General features: G+C 39.2%; 1 long non-coding RNA gene across 1 annotated transcript in view; it reads left to right on the top strand.

The window, feature by feature from the left end:
- Positions 1-4,346, top strand: part of LOC143664596 (uncharacterized) — a 42,239-nt gene extending 37,893 nt beyond the window's left edge. Inside the window, exons 3-4 of the long non-coding RNA XR_013166537.1 lie at positions 3,706-3,772; positions 3,894-4,346. This is a non-coding gene — a long non-coding RNA (uncharacterized LOC143664596). The remainder of the gene's footprint in view (positions 1-3,705; positions 3,773-3,893) is intronic.
- The last annotated feature ends 17,573 nt before the right edge of the window (positions 4,347-21,919 follow it).

The following is a 21,919-nucleotide window of genomic DNA, read 5'->3' as shown; positions in this document are numbered from 1 at the left end:
ATCCTAGACCCCAAGAGATCAGTAAAGATTTTGGACTTTGCCATAGTCAAGCAAGGAGGTACCATCTGTGCTCCCTGGAGATCCCAGGACTCTGTTTTGAACTCTCCAGTACCTATCTGGTTTCCCTGCTGCCTACAAGGGTACCCAGTAGCAGAGCTGGCCTTCAAGACTGTCTGAATTCACTCTCATTGACCTTGTGGTCAATGAACTGAAAGGCACTGAGCTGGGAGAAGCAGTCAGAAGAGACAATAGGGAATGGGGATCCTGTCTAAGAAGAAAATGTTCTCTGAGAAACAGGCAGTTTGTCTAGAACATCTGGAAAATTGAGCTGCAACAAGCCCAGGCACTTTTGTCCAAAGACTCAACAATACATTTATTTATTAATATTATAAAATGGTCATTGAATTCTTACTCTATACCAGGAACTGCGCTAAGCGCTGGAGATAAAAAGTCAAACTAAATATGTTTTCTACAAAGTTTCTCACAGAAGTTGGGCCTTGAGTTGCGATTTGAGGAGCTATAAGACATTGGTTGGATGAAAAAGAGTGGTGAGGGGAGTTAAGGCATTCCAGATAAAATAGAGGAAACAGCTTGAGAAAAGCAACAAGAGAGGCATGAAATAACTTGCCAAATTTGGGAAACTGCAAATGTTTCCATGTGACCAGACAGTATGTTGAACGTGACAGAGTGAGGGAGACAAAGCTGGAGAAGTGGTCAGGAGCTAGATGGCAAAGGACATGGTTGCAAATATAGGGAATTTGAACTCTTATCCCCAAAGCTACAGAGGCCTACTGAAGGATTTTAACCAGTGATGCTAAAGTGTGCTTTAGAAATATGGCTCTTGTAAGAGGTATGGCAAATAAATTGGAAAGGAACCATTCCAAGTGCTAGAGAGTCCAGTTAAGAGGCTGTGATACTAATCAAGGTTAGAAGAGATGGAGAATGAACAAAGCAGTGGCCATTAGTGGAAATGGAGCAGAAGGGACAAATGCAAATGGAATTAAAGGAGGTTGAATCAGTGAATTTGCTGACAAGTGAGATGAGACAAGAAGAAAAGGGTGGAGTTAGAAGGAAGTCTATGGTGATTCTCACATTTAAAAAAAAAAAAAAGGTACACTACGTTAATTGTTCCTTTCACTGAACTAAGGCATGAAGAAGGAGAAACAAGTTTTGGGGATAAGGTGATGAGTTTAGTCTTCGTCATGTTGAGGTCTGTAGGATTTCTAAGAGGTTAGCCCTATTGGCCATTTTCTGTAGGATTGTGAAGCTCATTTGAAGAGTTTGGAGGAAACACTCATCAATGTATAAACAATGCAGTTGAAGCCAACACTTTGGATCATTCACCCAACTTACACACTCTTCTCTAAGAATTCTCTCTCACCTCACCTACAAGTGGGCATGTTTGCACTATGTGACCCTGCCACACTGTTCTGATGGTCATAATTAATCAGCCCAAACTAGATCAGTCAGGTCCTTTTTCCCTGGGAGTCTGAGATTGAAATACTCTTGCACAATGTCTCTGTAAGTAGTTTGATTGTGGAAATGTAAAGTTGGGTAGGGGCAGCTGTAGTTAACTCTAGAAAGCCAAACTTGTTAAGGCAATAGGCTGGGAAGAGCGAGAAGAGAGAGAATTTCCATATTTCCTTATAGCTTTTGAGACTAATCGTTCTGCATGAAGCCTCGGCTTGTGGCAATATCCCGGTATACTCCAATAAGTCCCACCCCTGCAACCTCCCCAACACCCCTTTATTTTTTCTTAATCTTGTATGGAAAGAAAAGCGCTATTTAAAAACAGAAGAAGAATTAGAATATGACCATTTTGAAAGCCTAATGAAATTATGAATCTAGGCAATAAGCATTAGTAGCTGCTAACAGCACAAAAATGAGGGCATTCAGAGATTATGTATCTGCTAATGAAAGTGCACAGCATTACCTATGGCATATTTCTGCCAGAAAATCAGATTTGAGCCTGATCAAGTCTCTAAATTTAACAAGTAATTTGCAAGAAATACAGGGTCCAGAAGAACATGTTAAACTATACCATGGGGGGTCCAATTGGCAAAATCCAGACTCTGGGAAGCATTACCAGAAAAACTATATAATTTTTCCATGCAAAAAAAGAGAGATGCCAGACAGAACTGAGGAGTGAGTCTGTAAGTTAGATGAAACTTAAGGGTCAGATGAATCAATTCCAATGTATAGACCTTATTTTGATTTGGATTCAAATAAACATTGTTTTTTTTTTTTTTTCGATTTACAAGATAGGGTAATTTGTATACTGACAGGATATTTTATTTTATTAAGGAATTATTGTTTTTTAATATTATAATGATATCATAGCTATACTTTTCTTTAAAAGCAGACTGATATTTTCAAAATACATATTTAAATAGTATGTATTACTTAGTAGGTACTTATTGCATATTTAATAGTTATCCCATAGAATTACTTAAAAGGTAACATTTAAAAAATATATAACATCTGAGATTTGCTTAAAAATTACTGGAATGTACCAGAGTGAAATAGATTAACCAAATTTGTCCTGAAGTTCACAGTAGGTGAAACTGAGATCCATTATGTTATTCTCTCTGCTTTTTAAATTTTTTCCATAACAGGAACTTTTTAAAGAAGAGGAACAGTTCTTCTACATCTACAACAAAATGACAACTATGAAGACAACAGTCAACATTACATGACTTTTACTAAATGCTGAGAACATGTCTGTTTTAAATTTACTGTCTTATTCAATACTCACAACACCATACAAAGAACTATTTTCCTTTTCATTTTATAGATGAGGAAACCAAAGAACCAAGAGTTTATACAACATTCCCACAGTTAGAAAGTTGGAGTGGTTCTCAACCCTGACTACACATCAGAATCATCCAGGGATGTTATAATATCCTAAATGCTTAGCCTGTATTTCAGACCAATTAAATCACTCTCTGGTGGGTTTTTAAGTCTCTCCGGGTGATTCCAATATACTGCCAAGTCTAAGACTCATTGTATTAAGGTTCAGTCAATTCTTACTCAATGACCACTGTCAGAAACCAGCTCACCTGATATTACAGCATCCTCTGGGTTTAAAGAGAGTGGTTCTTGTTCCTAGGTCAGATAAGTCCTGAAACCCAGAGGTGCCAGCCTCTCCAGAGTATCAGCTAGTTTTATCCCCCATCCCATATTATTGACAGCCCTTTCCCACATGAAAAAGTTAGAATGGACATAACCCAAATACCCATAAAGAGTGGGAGAAAGATCAAAGGAGAAGGTAGAGTTATAACCAAGAAGACAGGATTTAGAAATGAGTATGACAGCTGAATCATTATATTGATGTTAGTTTCCAGTATCTTGGAGCAGCTAGAGGAAAAACCTAAAATTGTAGAATTGTAACCTACACCAAACTCTGAAATCTGTTCTAAACTAATTGCTTCAGTACACTTTGAAATTTATTGCTTATATATATGTGTGTGCTATTTTTCATAATAAAAAAGTAAAATAAAAATAAAAAGAGTGGTTCTTGGATCACAGCACCACCTAGGAACTTAAAATGAAAATTCTCAGGTCTTAGTTCAGACCTACTAAATTAGAAACCCTTGGGCAGGAACAGCAATGCGTGTTTTAATGCCTGCCAAAGTGATTCTGATGCTCATTCAAGTTAAGAACCACTGGTATAATAAAATAGTTACTTTTCTCTTCTTCCCTTAGACCATGGCTTAGGACTCTGGAAATCTGGATTTAGTGCAGAGCTCTGACTGCAGCTGTGCATCCACTGGTAGGTCTTTTGCAGTACCAGGTCCTCAAATTCTTCATCTGTAAAGTGAGAAGAAAGATGAGAAAATCTCTAATGTCTTCTAATGTAAAAAACTAATTCCATAATCCTGTTTAATTTTCAGGACAGATTCGAGTTCCCGGATGGAAGGAAAGTTCCCTCAACCATCAACAAACCCATTCTAATTTCCAGACACAAGAAGTCAGAGTAGCAAAGTGATTAAGAACACTAATCAAAGTGGTTAAGTGATTAAGGGTCCTGGCTGTATATGGGTTTAATTCCCAGTCCCACCTCTTCCTGTTTGGAAAGTTTCTTAATCTATGTGAATCTCAGTCTTCACTGTAAAATTGAGCTAATATTCATGGCTACTTTCTAGGCTTGACATGAGGGTTAAGAAAAAAAAAATAGAGAAAAGTGCTTGTAAAATGCTTAACATCAACTTGGGGATACAAAGAGCTCTCAATAAATGGAAGTTATTATCATGATTACTAGTATTGTTATTCCACACTGGATGTTGCATGAAATTTGAATTTCAATCTTGCCCTCGTTTTCATGGACCCCAGAAGGGCAAGTATGGCATGAGAAAGCTTTGGAAAGTAGTAGCTATGGAGAACAGGAGGGCGTGAGCAGACTGGATGACAGGAATGGGATCCTAGGACCACTGTATCTTCCTGTTGATGAGGACGTTCAACCTCCACCCAACTCCTGCAAGCTGGAGAAGAGGGGCCAGGTTGGAGCAGAGTCTTGGCCTTGGGCAGCAGCAATTCATGAGGCATTAATGGATGAGGTCTTCTAAATGGATGACACTGGAGTTGAGCTCCCCCAGAGACCTTCAGCTTATAAATATTGTGCTGATCATTGATTTAGAGGGGAAAGAAAGTTAATATGGGGTGTGGGGAGGGAATTGGGGATGGAGGAAGTTCAATATTGTCTTAACCAACAAATCAACTGTCAGATGTCTTCTCAGCTCACTCTGATGGCTCCTGGAAGTTACATGTCTTGTACTTGACAGGCGTTTCATCTATCCGTCAGTAAGTTATGTTTCAGATACTCACAAGATTTATTACCTATGCTACACAAAAATTCTCCAGCCCTATTCTCAATTTTGAAAACACTTAGAAAATGAAGCCAACTGAGAGGGAAGGATGCAGAATGGAATTAAGGGTTTGCGGAATAATGCTCACAGGGCTGAAGAAAGTACCAGAGGCAAGAGGTGCTCTTGGCTATGAGGAGACAGGGTGGGATGCCAGATGCCTGAGGCCAGAGGCACTGAAGGTCATGTGCAAGAAGCAGATGTGGGAAAGTGTTGAGGACAAATTTACCCTCTTTCATGCATATCTGACCCCTCATCGGAGATAATCTGCTCCTATCTCAGAAGCAGAGGAGTATGTGAAGTAAGTGACTCTAAATCACTGTGGAAACACAATTATTTCAAGGAACAGTCCATGCCTTTCTTCCAACTCTGGGTAACAGGGAACCCACATAAACTTTTCTCGGTCACTGGATGTTGTTTTTGTGTGTGTGTGTGTAAGTAACATTTTTATTGCAGTAAAATATAAATAACATCCTACCTCACACTGTGTACAAAAATAAACTCTAAATGGATCAAAGATGCAAAATAAGAGCTAAAACTATCAAACTCCTAGACACTTTGTATGTGATGATTCACTTCTCTTTTTCTACTTTCAAGATTTTCTCCTTGTCTTTGCCTGTCAACATTTGACACTGTTGGTCTCACTGTGGATCTCTGAGTTTATCCTGCTTGGAGTTCACTGAGCTTCTTGGATGTATAGATTCATGTCTTTCATCAAATTTGGGATGTTTTCAGCTATTATTAATTCTTCAAGTATTTTCAGTCTCCTTCTCTCTTTCTTCTCCTTTTAGAACTCCCATGATGCATGTTAGTATCTTTGATGGTTTCCCACAGATCCCGCTGGTTCTTCTCATTTTCGTGATTTTTTTCATTATACTTTGATGTCTGGATAATTTCAATTTCCTTAACTTCAAGTTCTCTTATTCTTTCTTCTGATAGTTCAAATCTGCCATTGAACCACTCAATGAATTTCTTTTCTTTTTTTTTTAATTTCAGCTGTTGTGCTTCCCTAGTCCAGAATTTCTATTTGGTTCCATTTTATAATTTCTGTCACTTTACTGACATTTCTTATGTGTTCACACATTATTCTCCTGATCTCCTTTGTTCTTTGTCCATGCTTTCCTTATTGAACATATTTAGAACAGTTGATTTCATTTCTTTGACTAGTAATTCGGGCAGCTAGACTTATTCAGGGATAGTTTTTGTCAAATTCTTTTTTTTTTTCCCTTGTGAATGAATCACATTGTTCTGTTCTTTGCCTGACTTGTAATTTTTTTTGTTGAGAAGTAGATATTTTGAGTATTATAACATGATTATTCTGGAAACCAGATTCTCTCCCTTCTCATGAACTGTTTATGTTGCTTGTTGGAGAGTATATTATTCCATTTGTATAGTGACTTTTCCAAACTATTTTTGCCATGTCTATTCATTGTTGTTTGTCTGTTCTTTTATCTCTATGGTCAGCCTGTGACCTAAAAGAGATTTCTTAAATGTTCGGATTTTTCAAAACATGGTGTATGTCTTTTTTAAGTCTTCCCTTCTACACTGCCAGGAATGCTTATGTAGCCTGAGAGAGCCTAAACAAATCAAGCATCTATGGGAACCAACAGAGTAAGGAAGGTACACAGCCCCATATTTTTCTAGGACAAGGTCTGTACTGACTGCTCTGGCACCAGTCAGACACTCTAAGAATATGGACCACTGTCTACAGGGCTGCAGCAGGGCTGAGGAATGAAGGAGAGTAGCTGGTCTGTGCATACCACTCTCTTACCAAAGTTCAGCAGCCTCTCCCTTCATAAGCACTACACTGGTTACTGTAAGTGCCTATTCCAGAATTCTGAAATAGTTGCTTATGATAGTTTGTTTCTTGTTTACTCATTGTTTTGGTGGAGGAAGCAATTCCAGGAGCCTCCTATTCTGTCATTTTCCATAGCGTGATGGTTAGGTTCTAGTGTCAACTTGGCCAGGTGATGATGCCCAGTTGTCTGGTCAGGCAAGCACTGGCTTAACCATTGCTGCAAGGATATTTCATGACTGGCTGATGCATCTGAGGCTAGTTTATTAAATCATCAGTCAGCTGATTGCAGCTGTGGTGGATTACATCTACAATCAGCCAGGGGCCCTCATCCCACAAATGCAGTAATCCAATCAGCTGAATTTGCTCCAATCAGTTGTAGGCTTTTAAGGAAGAAGAGAAAATTTTCACTGCTTCTTCAGCCAGTGAGCCTCTCCTGTGAAGTTTGTTAAGACCCTTCAACTGAGTTTCCAGCTTCACAGCCTGCCCTACGGATTTTGGACTCCTCCATTCCCATGGTTGTGTGAAACATCTTTATAAATCTCATATTTAGATATTTCCTATTGGTTCTGGATCACTCTTCCAAGTGGTCATAGGAATTTTTTAACCTTTGGTTTTCTGTCTCTAATTCAGGGCTCTGTGACATCCAGGCACATTCTCTACTATCTTCTACCTGAGAGTTGTAGGGGCTTTGATAATGCTTTTTCCTAGAAAGAGCCTTCTCCAATAGAGGAAGCCCTCAAAATTGTCTCCCTAGATCTGTTAAGAGGTTGTTGTTGCACCAAGAAGAAATAAAGCTGGGAGAAAGCTTGGTGATCATATGGTCATTTTACAGGAAAATTAACTGGGACCCAAAAAGGGTAAGTGATTCCTGTCCACACATGTGCTAGAAACAGTCTTTAGGTACATGGCAAGCTTCAGTCTTCTCATTTGAAGTTCAGCACTCCCCCCTCTTGACTTATAGACTCAACACTGTACTATGCAGTATAGAAAGTCAACAGAAGCATATTCTATTGAATTAAAGAAGTACATTGTTTCACATATTTAAATCTCTGGAGTAGAGATGCTATTTTAAGTTAACTGGCACATTTAATTAGCAGTGCTTTCTCTTCCTTAATGGAACATTTAAAATAAGCATGCATCTTATTTGGGAGTTTTAGGCACAGTAAAATATGGCTTAAAAAGACAGACCCAACCTTCAATGAGTTTATCCTCTAATTAGGAAGATAGGATTTTGTCACTTGATATCATGATAAGTAATATAAGGCAGAATATAATAAGAAGTTCACACAGTTTTGGCTATCAGGGGGCAAGAGAACTAATCATCTGAAAATTCAAAACTCTTCCTGTCATCCTCACTACTTTCCTAACCCCCTCCCATGTTCTCTCCTTGCTCTTAAGATTAAGACAAAACACCATACAAGGGCTACAAGGGTTGGTATGTCCTGGCCCTTCCTGTGTTTCCATCTTCATCTTACCCCACAGTCTCCCTTACTCTTTCCACAGTGACCTTCTTTCGGTCCAACATAACTACAAGGCCCCTTCCCACCAAGGTACTTATCCACATTGTTTCCTGTTCCTGGGGTATATTCCTTCCATTCGTCAGACAACTCTTTTTTTTTTTTTTTTTTAACGTTTTTATTAATAAAACAGCATGCAAACCCACAAACATTCTTAACGTACAAATATTCCATGCATGGTATATAATCAGTGGCTCACAATATCATCATATAGTTGTGGATTCATTGCCATGATCATTTTTTTTTTTGTACATTTGCATCATTCCAAAAAAAAGAAGTAAAAAAGAAAAAACACATACATACCATACCCCTCATCCCTCCTTCTCAATGACCAGTAGTATTTGCATCTACCCAGTTTATTTTAACCTTTGTTCTCCCTATTGTTTGTTTCTTTTCTATCCATATTTTTTACTCATCTGTTCATACCCTAGTTAAAAGGAAAATCATACACAAGGCTTTCACAATCACAAAGTCACAGTGTAAAAGCTATATCATTATGCAATCAGCTTCAAGAAACAAGGCTGTTGGAACACAGCTCTACATTTTCAGGCAGTTCCCTCCAGTCTCTCCAATACACCCTAAACTAAAAAGGGGTTATCTATATAATGTGTAAGAATAACCTCCAGGATACCTTTTGACTCTGTTTGAAATCTCTCAACCCCTGACACTTTATTTTGTCTCATTTCTCTCTTCCCCTTTTTGGTCGAGAAGATTTTCTCAATTCCTTTATGTGCTGGTTTGGAAGGATATATGTCCCCTAGAAAAGCCATGTTTTCATCTAAATCCCATTTCATAAAGGCAGAATAATCCCTATTCAATACTGTACGTTTGAAACTATAATCAGATCATCTCTCTGGATATGTGATTTAATCAAGAGTGGTTGTTCAGCTGGATTAGGTGACAACATGTCTCCACCCATTTGGGTGGGTCTTGATTAGCTTCTGAAGTCCTATAAAAGAGGAAACATTTTGGAGAGTGAAAGAGATTCAGAAAGAGCAGAGCAGGACGACATAGCCACGGGAAGCAGAGTTCACAAGCCAGTGGCCTTTAGAGATGAAAAAGAAAAATGCTTTCTGGGGAGCTTCATGAAACCAGAAGCCAGGAGAGAAAGCTAGGAGATGATGCCATGTTCACCATGTGCCCTTCCAGTTGAGACAGAAACCCTGACTGTGTTTGCCATGTGCCTTCTCACTTGAGAGAGAAACTCTGAACTTCATCGGCCTTCTTGAACCAAGTTATCTTTCCCTGAAATGGATGCCTTTGATTGGATATTTCTATAGACTTGTTTTAATTGGGACTGTAAACTAGCAACTTATTAAATTCCCCTTTTTAAAAGCCATTCTGTTTCTGGTGTATTGCATTCCAGTAGCTAGCAAACTAGAATGCTTGATGCCAGGATTTCTGTCCTACATTGCCAGGGAGGTTTGCACCCCTGGGAGTCGTTATCCCAGGATTTAAAACATGAATGATATCATCTAATATTACCCAGTCTTCTGATATACCTTAGTCCTATCCATATCAGCTTCATTCATATCTCTACTCAGTGTCTGATCACTTTTTCAACTTTTTAAACAGTTCCTGTATGGGGTACTGCTGACTTTCATAGCTTCAGAGCTCTAATTCTGAGTCTCAGGTGTCACAGTAAGACCTGAAGTCTCTGGGAATGACCATGTTAGATACAAACAGCTCGGTATCTCAGGATTTAGAACTAACAGTTACACCTCCTGAATATATGTGCCTGCTGTAAAAGCTTACAATCTAGGACCTTTTACAATAAGCCCAAACCTCAATCAGGTAATTCTTAATCATGCTTTGATTTCTTTGCAAGGGTCACTTCCTTGGAGAAGTCTTCCCTGTTTCCCCAATCAGATCAAATCTGTTCCTCTATATGCACTCAAAAATCATGTATCTTTCCTTTGTAACACTGGCCATAGATAAATACGATACCACATTAATTTAATAATTTGATTACTTCCGCTTTTCCCCTTTAGACTTGAAGCTCCTTGAGGCCGGATTCTTGTCTGGTTTTCTTCATCATTGTAACCTAGTGCCTAGCATCAAGCCTGGTATGTAGATGATGCCAATGAATATTTGTTGAAGGAAAGAATGAATGAATGTTGAATATATACATGTTTATAGAAGATTTTATGGTGACTGTGTGATTTGACCTTTACCTTGAACAATGGTAGACAGTAAGCATAGAGAAATAACATAGACATTGGGACACAAAAAGCTAGAGTAAAATCCCAATCCTGCCTTTAATGTAATTATTGTGATAATTAAAAAAAAAAACACAGAAAGGACTTTTGCAGTGTCTGGCATGCTTATACTACTTTGATAAATCATAGCTTTCATTGTTAGTATTATGTGCTCATTTCTAATGGGCTGCTCAGGTTATGAAACATGAGTGATGTGATTTTTTTTTTTTAGAACATACCTATTGCTTCACACCTAGTAACTGCTCCATAAATGTCTATTGACAGAAGGCATGAATTAGGTTTAAAAAAGTGTTTCTGAGGAAAAATATGGGATGATTAAATTTGCCTTATACCAAGATCCACACATAAGTAAGAACTGTATGCCTTCATGTTTTCTAAGGAATTGTTTATGAATAGCAGAAAATCATTCAGAGTGGTAGAGACTTTTACCAAAGCTTTCTCTCATTGCAAATATTCCTTCTGAAACATCTGTGATTCAGTGGCATTTTCAGGTTTGTCACCAGTCCATGTCTCTAAGGGGCTTAAAGCAAGTAGTGGGAGGAGGGGTTCCCCATTGCCTGCCAGCCTAAGAACTTCCTCTCTGGCCCCTAAAGATGCTAATGTGTTCTTGATTCCTGGTTGCTCCATCTGACTGCCATTGTTGAATGCAATCCTCATAATATGGAAAGTTTTACACAGTGTGTTTAAGAATGGATTTCTTTTCTTACTTTAAGCCTTGATTTTAATGAGCTATTTCAATCAGTGAATACTGGCATTTTTTTTATCAGCACAGAGACATTTAGATCTGTTTTTACTTTAGATTCTTGTTTTTAGCCCTGCTTTTTTTAAAAACACTATTTGTCTATATTTTGGATCTCTTCTCTCTTGTCTCTAATTCCCCACATTTATTTCTATCTTTATGGATTTGATATTTTTAATTAAACTTTTAATTTTGAGATAATTGTAGATTCACAGGTAATATAATACAGAGAGAGCTCTCATGTACCCTTACTCAGTTTTCCCCAGTGGTAACAGTTTGCATTGCTGTATAACATCACGACAAGGATATTGCCATTTATACAATCTCTTGATCATATACAGATTTTCCCAGGGTTTCCTGTATTCACTTGTGTTTGTGTGTGTGCGTGTGTATATAAATAGTTCTATGCAATTTTATTACATGTGTAGGTTCACATATCCACCACAGTCAAGATACAGAACGCTTACATCACCACAAATTCCCTCAGGTTGCCCTTTCATAATCACATCCTCAGACCTCTTGTCCCCTTCTACTTTGTTTTTTCTCTTTAAACTCTTCTTACCTTTGTCTGCCACACTGTTTATTTCATTTTCTGCAACATCGGTTCTGCTCTTTACTGCTCTGAATATGAATTTTTTTTCTACTCTCATACTGAGCCTCCCCACAATCCTTTTTAAAAACATCTTTTTTATATTTCTTGCATTCTTAACTTATTTTCCTCTTATGTTTTTTTTCATATAAATATAAAATTGTGTAGGAGCCTGAAGGATCACCTAATCCCGTGAGGCAAATTCTTTTTGCCTTTTTTTATATCATCTGAGACTTCTGTCACCCTGCCTTTCTGTTTAGCTAGCCAAACTGTGTTCTAAAGGCACGCTGTATTACATATGGCTACATATGACTGAAAGTGTTGAATAGCACTGGCTTTACTAGATATTTGTTTGTCTTTATTTAATATAATAAGTATAAAGGTAAGAAGTTTAGGGCTAATATGGCAGCTCTAGAAAGATCAGGGATCCAGACTCCTTCAATATCTTTTTTTCCATCATCCTCAAAACATGGCATCTACCTCATAACCCTGATGAAGCTATAGGCATCATATCCACATTCTAGCAGCAAAATAAGGGAGGGTTCAAAGAGGAACATATCCCTCAAAGGTCAAGTCCCAGTAGTTGTTAATACTATTTCTGTTAATTTTCCTTTGGGGATTTAGTTATATTATCACATGTTGCTGCAAGGGAGGCTGGGAAACATGATCTTCATTCCCAGCAGCGATATGTTCACCTAAAAACAAGGATTCTACATCTAAGGAGAAAGGTAAGAATAGATATTAGAGGACAACTAGCACTCTAACACAAAGAAGACCATTCTACATGGAGATGACACTTCAGAAGAGAGGCAATATTACTTAGGGGTTGGAGCACAGACTCTGTACTCAACTTCCTAGGTTTGAAACCCAGCTCCAGCATTTATTATCTGTGTGGACTTGAGCAATTCCTTAACCTCTTTGTGCCTTAACTTCATCATCCAAAAAATGTGATCACTACCAACTTATAGGGATGTTGTGAGGATTAAATGAGTCAACATAGGCAAAACACATGGAAGGTTTCTTGGCATAAAGTGACATACAACTGTTTGCAATGATCATTTTCACCATGTTCCAAGTACACACATAATGATCTTATGAATTAGGTATTATTTTTCCCATTTTACAAAGAATGAAACCAAGACTTTAAGGAGTTACATGATGAAAAACAAATAAGTCCTAATTCAGAAGATATTAGAGAAAGCTATTATTTCCAGTTCAGGGAAGTCATGGAATTCTGCTTGGAAGAGTGAGCAGATGAGTGCAGATTGAAGGAAGTGGACGATTCAAACATGTATAGATGGAAGAAAGAGCACAACATTTTGCATAGCATCCTGAGAGTCAGGTTTCCTGGGGAGGGATAAGAGATGCACAAGATATAGACCAGCAGTGCTATTCCATTCTTTAATGCAATTAATGAGTGCCAGTTAAATGCACACCATCATGCAATAATGATGGGAAAAATAAGACAAAGCAATAAGGAAAATATAATTCCAGTCTCAAATATCTCTATTATGTATTCTGCCAGGAAAGAAATGGAGGATGGGCATTAGTAACTTCCACGCGCCACCACACCCCTTTTTGCACTATTTTTCTAATGAGCATTGAATAGGTGAACTTTTCTAAAGAGATAATATTTTAAGGTCCATTCCTAAGGTCATCGAAAATGATCAGTTTGTCCTCTCAGTGATATCTTTAGAAGAGGGATTGCAAACTGAAATGCCACAGAGGACAAAAGAGTACAATAAACTAAAGAAACATTCTGGGTGCAAGTGAAGGGATATCAGAATATGAAAGTGGGGTGGGAACTATAGAAAACCTGGAAACACACAGCCTGTATAAGGGGCACCCATTCTTCACCTGCAGATGGCTATTGCCAGGTCTTTAGAATCTTTGAGAGAATCCAGAAATCTAGAGTTTAATGCAAAAGCTCCCTAGTTTTAAATATTGGATCAAATATTGTAAACAAGACTAGGTGTGCCAAACAAAATATGCTTAAGGGTCATTTTTTTTTAACTCTTGGCTACCAGCTGGAGCTCAAATAAGTAATGACATGCAGTGGATTGTTGTTCTTTCAGCTCTCTAAGAAAATCCATCCCCTGCTTCCGACTCCCCCAGATACATCCACTCCATCCCTTCCTTCCCACTGACTCTCCAGATAAGGGGCTGGACAATTTGAACCCAAAGTCATACTGCTAAGGTATTGCTGTTGACATTTCCAAGTTTCGAGACCCTGGTTTAGAGTGAGTCATCTCAAATTCAATTAGGGGATCGTTCCTCTGGGTTCAGTCACTATTGGCAGAGGGGGAAATGACTCAGACAGTGGAGCATGCAGTGCCTAATGGGTCCAGCATGTGGGGGCTTTTGAAATTGCTGGGCACAGTGCTCACAGTGCCCAAGGGGAGCACAGAAGAAGGCTGTAGGTTTCAACATGTTCTCAGCTGAACTCGCTGTTGGCTCTGGGGGCAAAAATGCATTTGAGACATTTGCATCTGACCTCAAGCATTAAGTAGGGTTCAACCCCTCAAGGAGAGGTTTTATTACAAACCCCCTGCCTCCCTCACCAGCCTTGTTTCCTTATGTCTGCCCAAACCATGCACTTTGTGTTCTGGAATTTGCAAATTATGTGCAATTCTCCTGGGCTCTGCCTCACTTCTGTGCCTTTGTATACACCATTTTGGTCTTCCTGGAATGGCTTTTGCCTTTGTACCCCTCTGGAAAACTCCTCTTTATGTTATAAAACCCAAATCACACATTACTTCATTTGGGAAACTCTCTAACCCTTCTCATTTAAACTCTTTGTCTTTATACATCTATACTTTGCAAATATCTTGCACATACATACCTTTTACATCATCATAGTTATTTGCTTATCTGCCTGTCTGCCTTATTAAGGAGGAGTCTTCAAGATCAGGAACCTTGCTACCTTCCGCTTTATATTTCACTGTGCCTGGCACATGGGCAGGCAGACAATAAGAGCTTACAGAGCTATGCTGAATTGAAATACCACACAGCTCTGAAGTGAACAAAACGTGACCTGTCTTAATCCTCAGACTAAATCTAAAGTATCATTAACTCAGGCTCAGCCCTCTAAGCTCTTCTGAATTATCTGTGAGAATAAGTGGTATGGTTTAGAGTAGGAAAATCAGGAATGCACAGAAGTCCAAAATAAGTCGTTTCACTTTTACTCTATCGTCTACTCAAATTCAATAAAATTCATTGAGTAAATGTTCTCTGTCAGGCACTGTTCTAGGCATTTGTGATAAAGCAATCAACAAGAAGGACCTGCTCTCTTCTCTTTAAAGCTTATATCTTATCTAGCAAGGGAATAGAAAATAAATTAGTAAATACAAACAAGAGACTATCAAGGGACATTAAGTGAAATGAAAATCACATAGGATGAAGCAATAGAGACTGATGGGGTAGGGTTTTATACAGAGTGGCTGGTTTGGTCTTTCTATGAAAACAGCATTTGTGCTGAGATCTAAATGAGGAGGAATCACCAATGACAATATGTGAAGAAACAAGCAACATTCCCAGAAAGGAGACAATGTCTGGAAATGCTCAGAGGTGGGAATGAACTTGGTACATTCAAGAAAGAAAGAAAGAAAACCAGGGTGGTTGGAGCAAAATAGGTATGTTGGAGAGGGTAACAAATAAAATCTAAAACATATTCAGTTGACAGACTATGAAAAGTGTTGCAAGGCCATGTTAAGGAATTTAGTAGTAGTAGTAGTAGTAGCAGTAGTGTGATGGGAAATCAATCAACATTTCCTTGCATTCCGTGACTTTTTTCCATTGGATCAGTTTGGCCCATGAGAGAAGGAGGAGAAACAAAGTCACTGCATAACTGAGAGCTGAGGTTGAGCACTGAATGGCCCTTTCCTCCTGGACTTAATTTCGGATGAAAAGCATTTTTTGTTCTATTAAAGTCAAGGCCTTGGATAGTGCTGTTAGGACACTTGTAAACTCCATGACTTTCAGCATTATTGAAAATATTAGACCACCTCAATGCACAGTGGCATTTTGTGGACCTACATCTCTCTTTTGCTTTTACAGTACATTGCTTCTCAAAGTTTAACATGATTATGAAACACCTGCAAATGGTGTTAAAATGCAGATTCTTATTTAGCAGATCTGGGATTCTGCATTTCCAGTAAACTCATATGTGATGCTGAGGCCACCAGTTGAAGACCACATTTTGAGAAGCCAGAGTCCTTCGACTGCACCCAGTTCACCTGCCCAGATTTAACCTCCTTGTTCCAGGACTAGAGTGAACTTACATAAGTAGAGGTAGAAGATGAAAAAGGACCAGGAATAATTTGAAATCATACCCAGGCCCTTGGAATGCTGAACCAAGCAATGAGGCAAGGTGGACCACATCAGATAAAGTCCCTTACTTTTAAGTAGTCACTCCAGACACTCCCCTAAGGCCACCAGAGCATCTGTTTCAGAACCTCTTCGAAGACAGAAAGCAATTTAAATCATGGCTGGGACCCATGCACAAGGGGCTGGCCAGTGGGGCCAGCTGGCCCTGATCAAATGGCACCCTGTTCCTCTGTCCTGGAAATTCCAGGCTTCCCAAAGCTCCTCCTTCAGAGAAGGTTCTTGGCTTGCTTTGCTTCAAAGTCTTGAACAGGATATTAGCCACTTCCTTCACTATAATTCATCCTTCCACTTTGCCATCTGGAATATTTCTCTTTTACAAGTGCCTAAGCTGTTACAGTTGAATCTTAAATTTGCCATTTTGGGTTATTTATTGTTCTTAATGCTTTTTTCCCCAAATTAAGATTCTGTGGTTTGAAACCCAATCCACTCAGGATTTCTGCTTCCTAGCTGTACATCTGGTGATCTGTCCTTTCTAGGTCTTTTCTGGGGTTCTTTTTCTGCCTCCCACAAATGACTATGAGAGAGTTTTTTCTGTTTATTCCTCCCACCTTGTTCATTAGTTTTCCCGTCTCATCTCTGTCCTGTATGCCAAGGTCATACCCCTTATGGTAGGATGGAACTAGTGGGAACTAGTAGGTTGTAATTACAACAAAAAGTTCCTGTTGCATGTAAAACATCCTGCTGATACCCCAAATCTTACCTTTGGAAATCATTTAGTTTCTTGTCATACTTTTTATATCTGGGAGACACATATGTTTGGTGGAAATTAGCGTAAAGTAAAAAATGGGGTCTGGAAGAAAGGGCACCTAATGTTTGTTGAGTATTCACCATGTGAAGCATGAGACTGGTAAGTAGGTGATCTTATGTTTATTTTACAGATGAAGAAACCAAGGCTCAGAATAACTCTCCCAGGGTGAAATGAGTTCCAGAGCGATGGAGTCAAGACTTGAACAAGATCTACCTCAAATTCCATGTGTTTTTCATTATTTGATGTTATCAGGCTAGTGATAGAAAGTTAGATGCCGAACATGGGACCAGGAAGTCTGCATCTGGGGGTTTTGGGGGTATTCAAGTGTGGGGTTAACTGACAATCTTCAGGCAAGGAAGCAGAATTAGCAAAGGAATTTCAAGAGCAGGGTACCAGCTACTAGAACGAATCTCTATGTTGAACTATTGTTGATATTGTTGAAGGACTTTCTGAGTTTCTTATTACGGAAAAAGGCATGCCCTGCATTTGGGTAGCTTGAAGCATGCAAGGAAAAGTAAGCAGTAGTAACCGCTTAAAGGAAACTTTGAATAGGAGCAGAGCAAGATTAGTTCCTCCCTGGAACCCCTTCCATGATCCTCTTTGAAGAGATGTTTTTAGGTAACAACACCCAGCTGCTTCTCAACTTTGCAGCATGGCGAGGAGATTTTGAATAATTTGAATACCTGCACAACATCCAAGACCAAATGAGTTCAGCTTCTCAGTGTGGGGCCCTGGCATGTGTACTCAAGGAAGTTATTCAGGTAATTCTGATGAGCTGTCAGGTTGAAACCACAGTCCCAGAAAAAAAAATGAACTTGCTGTTTTCCTTTCGTCGGGTAGGAAGATAGCACTCCAATGCTACAAAGCTGTAGGTGATAAAACGAGAGGGGAAAGGTTTCTGGTGCTAATGGGAGAAATGAGTTTTTCTGATTTGTGGGAAGAGAAAATGTTTTACCCATTTCACAATTTTGCCAAAGGGCCAGCCACCCTGAGGTTCTCTTGGTTCAATGTTCTAGTGAGTCTAACTCCCAGTGTTTTGTCCAATTTTAAAGCTCATTAAACTACAGGGTCTCCTATTGGTCTAAAGTACTGGCATCCATGGAAAATGGTACTTTGTCAATTTTAGACGAAGTGAATCTAAGAGGGAGAAAGGTATTCTGCTGTGATCAAGGTTGCTGATCGAGCCGTTGGGGAGCTCAAGCTTTATCTCTGCTCTCCCAGAGCTATCTTCTTTAACTGGAGTAGCACTTAAGGTGGTTCTGGATTGTGCTGAGAAATACAATCATCCCTATAAAATTAACAACAGGTATTCTGAGTGGGGATGATGTCTGAGTGCCCAGCTCAATACAATCTCAGGATGGCTGCCACAAAATCCATGGGGCACCATGATTTATGGTTCCAACTTTTGTAAATCATTTTCTCTTTGTTGAATTCTTGCAAGACCCCAGGAAGATGAACTATGTCTTACTGAATCAGAAAAAAATTATAAAAGACCAGGAGAACTTTACAACAAGAGCATTCCAGCTAGTATTCATCCTTTCCTGATTTGAGATGGGCCTATTTCTTGGGTTTTATTCCAACTCTGAAGAAATGAACTAGACCTCCTATTATCTAAATAAACTCTTCCCCTAAGAGAAAGTGTTGCCAAGAGAGGAAATATAAAAAGTCCCATAGTTCAAATAAGCTTTAGAGTGTATCCCTCAGGATTCAGAGAAGGAAATGAAATGTCTTCTCCTTCTTACATTGGTGGAATGTAATTCAAATGCTGAACTCTAGCTGCAAGGAAGTCTGGGAAATGTTGTTTATTGTATTCCAACCCCTCTAAATAAAAGGACAGTAAAAAGAAAGTTGAAAGCCAGTGCACATATTTGACACAAGAAAGATTTTACTGTCTTCATATCATAGAATTGCGAGAAATGGCTAGAGAGCTTTTTTTGTTTTAAAGAGACTTTGTTCTCAAATGAATTTAAGCAGTGCTCAGCAAAACAAAGTTCAACATGCCACTTTACTAAAATGTATCTCAGGTTCTTTAAAATCCACAGTACATTCCAGTTCTTAAAATTTGGGGGGACATGAATTGGGGAAATACTAATCTATGTCCATTTTACAGATAAAGAAACTAGAGTCCAGAGAGATTAAACAACTTGCCTAATTTTGAATAACCAGTTAATTACAAAGCCTGAACCAGAATTCACCCCTCTTGACTTCAGCCAGTTGTGTTCTTTCTTCTGAGGGAATGAAAAAAAAAAGGTTAGGGAGGTAGGCAAGCAAGAAAGCAGAAAGTTGAAACTGATAAGTGGGTGAGAGTGGCTAGAAATCCACAGGAAGGCTATGTATCTATGTCTCCCCCAGGTATTGAAAGTAGAACACACAAAACCACTCTGCATGTGTCCTGATCCTAAGCCAGGATGAAGTCATTAAAGAGGCCAAACACTGAACCCACATCTTGGTCCTTTTTCACATGTGCCCAAAATATGTCGGGGCTTTGGACTCAGTTATTAACAGGAAAACTATTTCTGTGGGCCATGTTGTCTTCATAAAGAACCAGAGTCCAGTGGTTTCTAAACAGCCAGGGGAGATTCTGTCTTCTGGTGTCAGCTATTTGTTTGTATTTCTATTTCATAAAATGCATCCTTACCAGTTCTAGGCTCTGCCCTAATAAATGTCTGCTCTCCTACCCCAGATGTGTTATATATACTCGTTGGCCTCTTGGCTCAGATCCTGCAGGCCAGGCCAGTGGGCACTTTCTCCTCTGCTCCTTGCCAAAGTTGGCACTGTGCTGAGGATGTTTGTGTTTGTCAAGAGGTTGGAAGGACTTTGGACCGTGGCAGTAATTCCTCCCTAGACAATGCACTTAGAGAAGAGAAGAAAAAGAAAAACACCTTTCTCCTGCTCTCTCTGCTACCACATCTCAGCTGCTACATCTCTTTCTCTCAACCAGCCTGCACATTTGTTGATTCTCCTTAGTTCTTCTTTACAACTTTTTGTGGGGGTGTCTTAACTCTCTCTGGTTTGGGTCAATCATATTGCTCACTAAAAGATGCATAAAGTAAATAGTAATTCTGAAATTACACTTTAGGTTAAACATAGTAAACCTTTATTGAAAGCCTGCTGGGCAGTCTAGCTACCATAATGTTGATTTCTTCCCTCTGCTCCTCCTTTTCTCTCTTTCTTTCATATACACCCTCTGCTTTAGGTATTAGGTAAAAATCTCCAGCCTCAAGCAGCCTTAAATCTTGAAAAGGATTTAGGGCTCTCTAGTAATAAAGCATTCTCCTCTCTGAGAGTCTTGACTCTACGTGGAACATTCTGGAAGTGGGGAACTCACTACTTTGTGAAGCAACCTATAATATAGTTTGATTGGTTTCAAGCAACAGAAAAAGCCATCTCAAACTGGTTGACCAACCTTCCTTTACTCTGCCAAAGAAAGGATAAGGGGTAGAACCTTTTCTTAGGCTGCCAAATGCAGGAGCTAAAACAATGTCAACAGTTCTCAATTTCTCTCTGTCTCCAGCTCTCAGCTCTGCTTTCTCTGCATAGCTTCACTCTCAGGCAGAGTCCTTCTATGATATGGCCCTGGCAGCCCCTGGCTATCATCCTCACAGCCCCTGGTCCAGCAGAAAAAGAGATTCTATCCCTCCACTGTTCAGCCAATTCCTGGGACTGAATTTCACTGAGTCTTGCCAATTTCAACCACAGCCACCCTCCTGAACCACTGTGGCCAGGACTTAAATTTATTTGTCTGAGAGATAAGGCCTGGGTCACTTGCCTACCTCTGAGCCAGGGATGGGCTTCTGTTACTAGAAGAAGAGGGAGTAGGTGTAAAAGGAAAAATAAGTTACTTTCAGCTACATTCTGTGTATCAATCTTCATTCATTTTGCAGAGACAAATTGAGAGCTTGCATCCTGCTAGAAACTGGGGATAAAATCTGGAATAATTCATACTCCTGCTTCAAGACACAGCTCAGAAAGCATCAATTCTATTGGCCTCCCACCATTGCCTCCCTCTAAGCATAGTTAGTTTACTCCCTCCCTGTTGTTCCTGATTTTTTCCCAGTAAATACCTCCATTGCAGCACATACCTGTTAGGATCAGAATGATGTCTTGTCTTTCTCCCCAGTTAACTGTGAGCTCCTGTGTGCTGTATGTTATTTATCCTGGCATCAGATGCCAACAGTAGACATGGACATAGTACTCAAATTTGCTTTGTTGTTGAATGAACACTTGAGTGGCGAGTTATTTTAATCATTAACCCACTTGATCCCAGTCCTAAGGGATTTTGCAAACTGTCAGGGGAAATCAATCAGTATAAAAACTACCTGGAATATAGTGTGCTCAGTGGGACAGTAGTTCTATAAGGAAAGGGCAGTGAAGTGCAGTGGAAGATGAGATAGATTCGGACTGGCAACTGAACTGAGGAAAAATTTTAGGAAGTCTTTGTTATTACAAATCAAAATTTATTTCCTAATGACTTCTACCCACATAATCTTACTTCTTCATTCTTAAACAACCCGAATAAATCTACCTATTGTTCTCTCAACATTTCTCAATAAATATTTCTGAAAAGAATTAATTGCTTCCTCTTGGCCATACAGAAATGCTAGTTGTGCAAAAGTAGCAAGCTTACCCAACTTTTATGTATTCTCTGTGGACAGCTGCTCCATTGCACCAGATAAAAGTATTTTATTGTTGACAATGCACTGTGTTTGCTTGCCTACATCTCCAAAGTCCAGTTGAAAATTGGTTGGTTGGCAACTGAGTTACATTTTCTCTTAAGTAAAATGAGATAAATGGTACTTGCTTCCCAGGCTCCATGGGATGCAGAAGTCAGAAGCCTGGAAATAACTGCATCCTTCATTTGAGGTGTGAGTTCAGCCCTGTGCAAAATGTAGACAATCTGGTCTTTGTCCTCTCCTTACCTTCTGCAATCCCTCTTCCTTCCTCTCTCCTACTGCACTGAGGCTTTTCTTGCTAGGGCAGTCATGAAAATGCACCACTCAAATATCCTGCTGCACCACAGAGACCATAACTAATAGCCCCAGCTGCTGCACTCTGAATTCA

This window comes from Tamandua tetradactyla, chromosome 20, assembly GCF_023851605.1.
Source record: "Tamandua tetradactyla isolate mTamTet1 chromosome 20, mTamTet1.pri, whole genome shotgun sequence".
In the NCBI taxonomy this organism is placed as follows: Eukaryota; Metazoa; Chordata; class Mammalia; order Pilosa; family Myrmecophagidae; genus Tamandua; species Tamandua tetradactyla.
The sequence above is the reverse complement of the archived record's forward strand: the minus strand, read 5'-3'. Positions and strand labels throughout refer to the sequence as shown.